Below are 9,300 nucleotides of genomic sequence, written 5' to 3' on the forward strand. Positions count from 1 at the left end.
AGTTTTTCTGTCTCACGGTCGCCTGCCTGACTGTCTGGCCAGCATATCCATCCGCCTGTCTTGACGCCTCACAATCTCACCTGTGTCTCTCCGTCCATCGGTCTCTCACTTATCACACCGCCGTCCACTGGAGAGTCAGATTTGTCCGCCCGTCCGTCTACGTCCATCTTTCAGTAAATTGCCACCCCACCAAAGAAGACCCTAAATTAGTACCAGGTAATGAGCAACCTAGATAGCATATTCAAAAGCAGAGACATTACTTTGCCAACAAAGGTCCGTCAAGGTGCCACAGTCAAGGCTATGGTTTTTACAGTGGTCATGTATGGATGTGAGAGTTGGACTGTGAAGAAAGCTGAGCGCCGAAGAATTGATGCTTTTGAACTACGGTGTTGGAGAAGACTCTTGAGAGTCCCTTGGACGGCAAAGAGATCCAACCAGTCCATTCTGAAGGAGATCAGCCCTGGGATTTCTTTGGAAGGAATGATGCTAAAGCTGAAACTCCAGTACTTTGGCCACCTCATGCGAAGAGTTGACTCACTGGAAAAGACCCTAATGCTGGAAAGGATTGGGGGCAGGAGGAGAAGGGGACAACAGAGGATAAGATGGCTGGATGGCATCACCGATTCGATGGACATGGGTTTGGGTAGATTGCGGGAGTTGGTGATGGACAGGGAGGCCTGGCACTGCGATTCATGCGGTCACAGAGTTGGACATGACTGAGCAACTGAACTGAAGGCTGGGGACGTTTGAAGGACCTTTCCTGGGGTTGCCCTCTGGCTCCGTGGCAGTGCAATCTCTCAGCCCAGCCTTTGAGGCCAGATTCAATATTGTCAAGGTTTGTTATCGTTTAGTCACTAAGGCGTATCTGTCTGTGACCCCATGGACTGTAGCTTGCCAGGCTCCTCTGCCCATAGAATTCTCCAGGCAAGAATACTGGAGTGGGGCCATTTCCTTCTCCAGGGGAATCTTCGCTTCCCGACCCAGGGATCAAACCCACTCACTGGGGTCTTCTGCACTGGATTGTTTACTGCTGAACTACCAAGGGAAGCCCATTTTCAAGGTTATATATTCTTTAATTTTACACATATCCATCCTCCCTAGAAGAAGACTTTTCCAAAGTTCTGGGCAGAGCAAAAAGGACCCCACCTTAGACCCTAAGGGAAAAACTACAAGGAGGTTACACCCAGTGCTGGGCATGGTTTCCTGAAACACCCCACTGCCACCCCAGACCCCAAAGGGGCTTTGCTCTCACAAACTCAGAAATCATGTGATAGCACCACCTGCCGTTTTTTGTTTTTCCACCTGCCATTTATTGAGTGCCAGCACTATCAATCGGAGAAGGCAATGGCACCCCACTCCAGTACTCTTGCCTGGAAAATCCCATGGATGGAGGAGCCTGGAAGGCTGCAGTCCATGGGGTTGCTGAGGGTCAGACACGACCAAGCAACTTCACTTTCACTTTTCACTTTCATGTGTTGGAGAAGGAAATGGCAACCCACTCCAGTGTTCTTGCCTGGAGAATCCCAGGGATGGGGCATCCTGGTGGGCTACCGTCTATGGGGTCGCACAGAGTCTGACACGACTGAAGTGACTTAGCAGCAGCAGCAGCACTATCAATAGAATGAACAGGCTGTGAGCTGGGTGCTTTCCATGCTTTCTTGCATTTAATTCTGACACAAGCCTAGGAAATGACCACTAGTATCCCCTTTTTCAGTTGGAAAAGTTAAGATCAGAGAGATTGAGTTACCCAAGGTCACGGAGCTAATAACTGGGAAGACTGAGATCTGAACCTGAGAAGGCCTAGCTAAGGCCTCTGCAGGACACCTGCTACTCTGCCAGGTGAAACTATTGTCCTTAGACCAATCCCACAGCATACACATGTCCCTGTTTCAAAGGTCTCAAACCCTTTTTTTTTTTTTTAAGGTGGATCAACTATTTTTTTTTAGTATTTATTTATTTATTTGGCTCTGTTGGGTCTTAGTTGTGGCACGTGGGATCTTTCGTTGTGGCTCTCAGGCTCTCTAGTTGGAGTGTACAGGCTTAATTGTTCCCTGGCACGTGGGATCCTAGTTCCCCAACCAGGGATCAAACCAGAGTTCCTTGCATTGCAAGGTGGATTCTTGACCATTGAACCACTGGGGAAGTCCCTCAAACCTTTCTTTTCAAAGCAATATTTCCTGGAAAGGAAAACATCAATTAAGCTGGCAATTATGCCTTTGGTGGGTGAAGTTCTAAGGAGGGGCTTCCCTAGTGGCTCAGTCGGGGAAAAAATCTGCCTCCATTGTGAGAGGTGGGTTTGATCTATGGGTCAGGAAGATCCCCTGGAGAAGCGAATGACTACTCACTTCAGTATTCTTGCCTGGAGACTCTCATGGACAGAGGAGCCCAGCGGGCTACAGTACATGGGGTTGCAGAGTCAGACATGACTGAGTGACTAAGCACATCAATTTTAATGTTCTAAAGAGAACTGAGTCTTTGCGGTTCGGTACTGTGACCTTGGACACTCAGTCCCTTACCTGGGATTTCCTCCCCTTGGGACTCCCATCCCTGAGCCATCAGACTTGTTTAATTCAAACCAGGTTTTCTCATCCTTCCTCAAGATGAACTGATGTTGCCTCTCCTCGTTACCCAGACTGGGGTCCATATGGCATTGTTCTGGATTCCCATTGTAACTTAAAGGGAAACTTTCACCATATCCAGAGCCCTTGATGTCCTGCAAATAGGGAGGAGGGTGTCCTCAAATTCCTTTCATCAGAAACTCACTTGTGTGTGTGTGATCAGTCACTCAGTCATGCCCAACTGTTTGTGACCGCATGGAGCTCGCCAGGCTCCTCTGTCCATGGAATTTTCTAGCAAGAATACTGGAGCAGGTTGCATTTCTTCCTCCAGGGGATCTTCCTGACCCAGGGATCTTACCCACATCTCGCTTCTCCTGCATTGCAGGCAGATTTCTTTACCACTGAGCCACCAAGGAAGGGAAACCCACTTAGGTGGCACCAACTTTCAAACGAAACAGCATGTCTACAAAAGGAAAAGTCATGACATCTACATCATAAATCTGAAGAGAACCTTGCAGAAGCTTCTGTTGGCAGCTCATGCCATTGCTGTCACTAAAAACCCAGTGGACATCAGCGTCATTTCCTCCGAGAATACTGGCCTGTGGGCTGTGCTGGTTTGCTGCTGCCACTGGAGCCGTTCCTATTGCTGGCTGCTTCCCTCTTGGAACCTTCACTAACCAGATCTAGGCAGCCTTCCAGGAGCCAAGGCTTCTGGTGGTTACTAATCGCAGGGCTGACCACCAGCCTCTCACAGAAGTCTCTTCACCTGCCTTCCATTGATCTTTGTGACACAGACTCTCCTCTGTGCTCTGTGGGCCCAGCCATCCCGTGTGACAAGGGAGCTCACTCAGTGGGTCTGACGTGGTGGGTGCTCGCCCGAGAAGTTCTGCCCATACATGACACCATCTCCTGTGAACACCCTGGAAGGTCATGCCTTATCTTTCCTTCTATGGAGATGCTGAAAGGGATTGAAAAGGAAGAGCGGGCGGCCGCTGAGAAGGTTGTGACCAAGGAGGCATTTCAGGGTGAATGGACCGCTCCAGCTCCTGAGTTCACCGATGCTCAACCTGAGGTGGTGGACTGGTCCGGAGGTGTGCAGGAGCTCTCTGGGCTTATTCCACAGTTCCCCACTGAAGACTGGCCTGTAGCTCCCACCACTCAGGCCACTGAATGAGTAGGAACAACCACTGTGGTTGTTGAGGAACAACCACAACAATCTTAAGCTGTTCTTCTACAAACTTTTTTTTTTTTGGCTGCACTGGGTCTTAGTTGCAGCACGCAGAATCTTTAGTTATGGCATGCGAATGCTTAGTTGCAGCATGTAGGACCTAGTTCCCCAACCAGGGATCAAACCTGGGCCCCCTGCATTGGGAGCACAGAGTCTTAGCCACTGGAGCACCAGGTGGGGAGGTGGGAAGTTCTCCACAAACTCTTTAAATGGAAATAGGTTGATGGAAAATAAACAGTCTCTAAAAAAAGAAGAACTGACATTGACAGGACCGTGGGACCACTCCATGGCCAATGTTGCCGAGGGCCCTCTAGTCCGTGGAATGTCTGTCTCTTCGTGTAGTTGTTCTTTCCACGTTCATGGCTCTGGATGCCTCTTCCTGTCCCAGCCCACGGGCGCCTCTGCTCAGCAGTGTAGGGTAGAGCTTAAGTACACAGCTCAGTGGACTGAGAAAGACCCAATTCCAGTTATCTTCCTTGATGGTGGTGAATCTCGGTCCATTTTACTCTTTGCATCTGTTTCCTCCTCTGCAGAAAGTAGATAAATAATAGCTACCTGTCAGAGTCATCATAGCATTAAACAAGATACTACACATTTACACCTTGGTATATCCCTGGTCATCAACAAGCACTGTCTGACTCAGGGATCCGTATGCCTTGCTCAGTTGCTCAGTGGTGTCCAACCCTTCACAATCCCATAGACTGTAGCCCACCAGGCTCCTATGTCCATAGGATTTTCCAGGTAAGAATACTGGACTGGGTTGCCATTTCCTGCTCCAGGGAACTCAGGGCTTAGCCCCTAGAAACAAAATGCAAAGTATGTAATTAAAAATTTTCTAGTAGCCGCATTGAAAAATATCAAAAGAAACAGTTAAAATGAATCTTAGTATATTTTATCTAATCCAGTCTATCCTAAATGTTACCATTTCAGCTTGTAATCAATATAAAAGTATCAGTTAGATAGCTTACTTCTTTTTACTAGGAAGTCTCTGAAATCACATTTGCACATTACACTTACACCACATTTCATTTCCACTAGCCACAGTCCTAGGACTCAAGAGCCTCATGTTGGCTAGTGGCTACCACCCTGGACGGCACAGGTTTAAATGTTAGCTGGCATCATTATTTGGGGGGAGTGGGGAGATTTCAACCTAAAAGCCATTTTCTCAGAAAACCATTCCTTGGCCTGGTAGACTATGTCAGGGCTCCTGTGATTATGACCTGTTTTTAGCACTCCTCATAATTGTACAGTTGACTCTTGGAAAACACTGGTTTGAACTGCACAGGTCCACTAATAAGCAGGTGGGTTTGGTTTTTTTTTTTTGGCTGCTTGGGTTGCAGAATCATACTTCCGCAATTAAACCTGTGATCTGGGCAGTGAACGCCCCAAAGAATCCTAACCACTGGACTGCCAGGGAATTACAAAGTTATTACAAAGGATTTTTTGTAATAACAAAAAATTACAAAGGATTTTTTTTTTCAACAAATGTAGATAGTATTACAAGACCTGAGATTAACTGAATTTGTGAATGCAGAACCAGAGACACAGGGCTGACTATGACACTTAAGCATCTAAGGATTTTGGTATAATGGGGCTCCTGGAACCAATCATAGATACCGAGGAACTGTAATGAAATACTTACGCACTTGCTTGCATCTGTCTGTCTTCTCCTAGATTCTAGGCTTCAGGAAGGCAAAGGCCAGGTTTGTCTCATTCACTGCTCTACCCAGTGCCTGGCACGGAGCACAGGATACAGTAAGTGCTCAATAAAAATATGTTGTCTGAATAACATCTATTATTGAATTTAATTGAATGAATTAAATTTACCACTGCACTGGGCTTCCCTGGTGGCTGAGGTTAAAGCATCTGCCTCCAATGCGGGAGACCTGGGTTCGATCCCTGGGTTGGGAAGATCCCTGGGTTGGGAAGATCCCCTGGAGATGGAAATGGTAACCCACTCCGGTATTCTTGCCTGGAGAATCCCATGGACAGAGAAGCCTTGTAGGCTATAGTCCACGGGGTCAAAAAGAGTCGGACACGACTGAGCGACTTCACTTTCATTTAATTGATGTTGGGAATAAAGAGGCGATGTGTGTGTATGTTAGTCACTCAGTCATGTCCCAACTCTTTGCGATCCCATGGACTATAGCCCGCCAGGCTCCTCTGTCCATGGAATTTTCCAGGCAAGAATACTGGAGTGGGTTGCCATGTCTTCTTCATGGGATCTTCCTGGCCCAGGGATTGAACCTGCCTCTCCTGTGCCTCCTGCATTGGCAGACAGGTTCTTTACTGCTGCACCACCTGGGAAGCCCAGAAAGACCCCTGTGGTGATAGTTTAGTTGCTTAGTCATGTCCGACTCCTGTGACCCCATAGACTGTACCCCGCCAGGCTCCTCTGTCCATGGGATTCTCCAGGCAAGAATACTGGAGTGCGTTGCCATTTCCTTCTCCAGGGGATTTTCCCAACCCAGGAATCAAACCCGGGTGTCCTGCATTGCAGGCAGATTTCCATAATTCCCCCCAAATTAATGACCAGTTGTAGATTCTTATAGACCATTCTTTTTCACACATACTGAGAACATTTATTGTTTAGCATGTGGGAAACACCTGTAAAGTCATTACACTATTATCTCATTTAATCCTTGCAAAGATCCAATGGGGGCGTTCTATGCCTGTTTTCCAGGCCAGGAAACTGAGGCTCATAAATGAAGCCATCTGCCCTACGTCACACAGGTACGATGTGGCAAAGCTGGGATTCAAACCCAGGACCATCTGACTTCAGAGTCTAGGTCATAGCTCCTGAAGGGGGGCTTGGGGATTGTGTCACACCCCTCAGCAAGTTTAAACTTCCCCAGAAGGCTTGGACACAGTGCCTTGAGAAGGCTCTGCTATTCCTGAATTTGGGCGGAGGCCACCCCGCACTCCTCTGGAGCAGGAAATTGCAACCCATTTCAGTATTCTTGCCTGGAGAATCCCATGGACAGGGGAGCCTGGCAGGCTATAGGGTCCATGGCGTGGCAAAGAGTCAGACACAACTGAAGCAACACACGTGCACCCCCCACTCACTGTCCTGCTTAAAACCTTGCTGACACCAAAATAAAGCCCAGTGACTCCCCAGGACCTCTGACCTCATTAGGGGACCCAGTGCAAGGTATCTTCTCCTCAACTCTCCTTTCTCAGCTCCAGTCACAGGGAATGACTTTCAATTCCCCCAAGAGGCCACATTCTCCTAGCTCCAGACCCCTGCTGATATGCATCCTGTCCTCTTTCTCCTGGTTAACTTCTCTCTTCCCTCATTTCACAGCTCAACCACCCCCTCCTCCAGGAACCCTTCCCTGACCACCACCCAGGCTTGGATAATTGATCCTACAACACCCACCAAAGTATATAACTCTATGCCGGGCACTACAGGGAGCCTTTTCCCTATATGTTCTCATTTAACACCCACAAAATCTCCACAGCACTGACACATCAGAATGATCTGGAAAGCTTTAAAAAAAAAATTTTTTTTTTCCTGCCCCAGAACTAACACTCAGAAATTCTGATTGAGTTGACCCAGAATGCAGCCTGCGTATCAGGATTTGTTAAAAGTTCCCAGATGAAATTTTAAATGCTCAGCCAGGGTGGAGACCCATCGGCTTCTGAGATAGATGTGATGACTCCGACACGCCTTTTTCAGCCAGGAAAACTGAGGCACAGAGAAGTTAAGTAAGCAGCCTAAGGTCACGCAGCTAGTGAACGGTGGAGCAAGGATTTTATATATATATATATAAAATTTTATTTATTTATTTTTAGCTGTGCTGAGTCTTTGTTGTTGTGCAGGCTTTTTTCTACTTGTGGTGAGCTGGGGCTTCTCTCTAGTTGTAACGTACTCATTGAGGTAGCTTCTTTTGTCGCGGAGCATAGGCTCCAGGGAGTGCAGGCTTCAGTGACACATGGGCTCAGTAGTTGTGGCTCCCAGGCTCTAGCACACAGACTCAATAGTTGTGGTGCCCGGGCTTAGTTGCTCTGCGGCATGTGGGATCTTCCCAGACCAGGGATCAAAGCCAGATCAACCCCTGTCTCCTACATTGGCAGGCAGATTCTTTACCACTGAGCCACCAAGGAAGCCCTGGAGCAAGGATTTGAACCCAGAAAGTCTGTTTTCAAAGCTTCATGGGAAAAAAAAAAAAATCAGTTGGTCTCAGCTCATTTCCCCAGTGATGAAGAAATGGGAGCCAGCTCCCTTCTGAGACAGACACTGAGGGCCCCTCGGGCATGGGATATTTTTAACCAAAAGAAGCCAGTGATTCCTGCAGCCAGCCTGCAGTGACTCGAACACTGGGAAGATTGTTTCGGGGCTTATGGACCCTCTTGCTGCTGAAATATTCCTCTGAGTCCAGCCTTCTGTCCCCTGAGGCCAATAGGTCCAGGCTGGCTCAGGTGACAGGGGTGGAGGGGGTGGGGTGGGGGTTGGCTCCATCTGGAACCGATGTTTCCAAGCATATTTCCATACATGGTGGAAGGGGAGAGGGTCAGGATTACCTCACCCAACCCAGCCCCTTCTCCCTGCTTTCTGCCTGGAAAGGAGAACAAACAAGTGTTGGAACTGGATACGAATTCACCCTCCTCCACTTCCCCTCCCTAACCCAGAAGAGTCCTGTGAAAGCTGCAGAACATGTCCAAACACACACATCGAACATTCTCCAGACGCTCTCCTATGTGGCTTTGTGGGAGGATTCATTGGTATAATGTTGGGGGAACCCAACTTGGGGGCACCTCTTAAAATGCAAAATATGGAGAATTCCCTGGTGGTCCAGTGGTTAGGATGCCACACTTTCATGGCTGAGGGCACCCTGCAGTGCAGCCAAAGGAAAATTAAAATGCAAAATGTGGGAATTGCCCTGGTGGTCCAGTGGTTAGGAATCTGCCTTCCAATGCAGGGGAGGAGGATTCCATCCCTTGTTAGGGAACTAAGATCCCATATTCTGAACAACACAAGGAGAAGCTCAGGTGCAGCAGCAGATCCAGCACAGGAAAAAAAAAAAAAAACAACTACTAAATAAAGTTCTAAGAAAAATAAATAAAATGCAAAATATGAATGGCTTTTGTGCAAGCAATCTCACCTACAGAATTTCCCCTAGAGATAGCTTACTGGGAGGCAGAATTCCCCCCAAAATACCCCATGAGTTGGCTAAAATGCACATTCAAGGATGTTCATCACAGCATTGCTCATCATTGGAAAAAACTGGCAACCACCCAAATGTCCATCCATAGGGGACTAGTGAGCTGAAGTGGGATGTATCTATATGGGAAGAGGAGAGCTATGTGCTGACATGGAAAATAGGTCCACCATCTCAGTTTAGCAGAAAGAAAAAGGAAATAGTAGAACTGGATGTGGGGTTCCCCAGTGGCTCAACCTGTCTCCAACGCAGGAGATGCAAGTTCGATCACTGGGTCAGGAAGATCCCCTGGAGGAGGGCACAGCAACCCACTCCAGTATTCTTGCCTGGAGAATCCCATGAGTGACTCATG

General features: G+C 47.9%; 1 pseudogene; it reads left to right on the forward strand.

Moving 5' to 3' along the window:
- Window positions 1–3,732, forward strand: part of LOC104980198 — a 4,141-nt pseudogene extending 409 nt beyond the window's left edge.
- Window positions 3,733–9,300: the final 5,568 nt, after the last annotated feature.

This window comes from Bison bison, unplaced genomic scaffold (assembly GCF_000754665.1).
Source record: "Bison bison bison isolate TAMUID 2011002044 unplaced genomic scaffold, Bison_UMD1.0 scf7180017864495, whole genome shotgun sequence".
Taxonomy (NCBI): domain Eukaryota; kingdom Metazoa; phylum Chordata; class Mammalia; order Artiodactyla; family Bovidae; genus Bison; species Bison bison.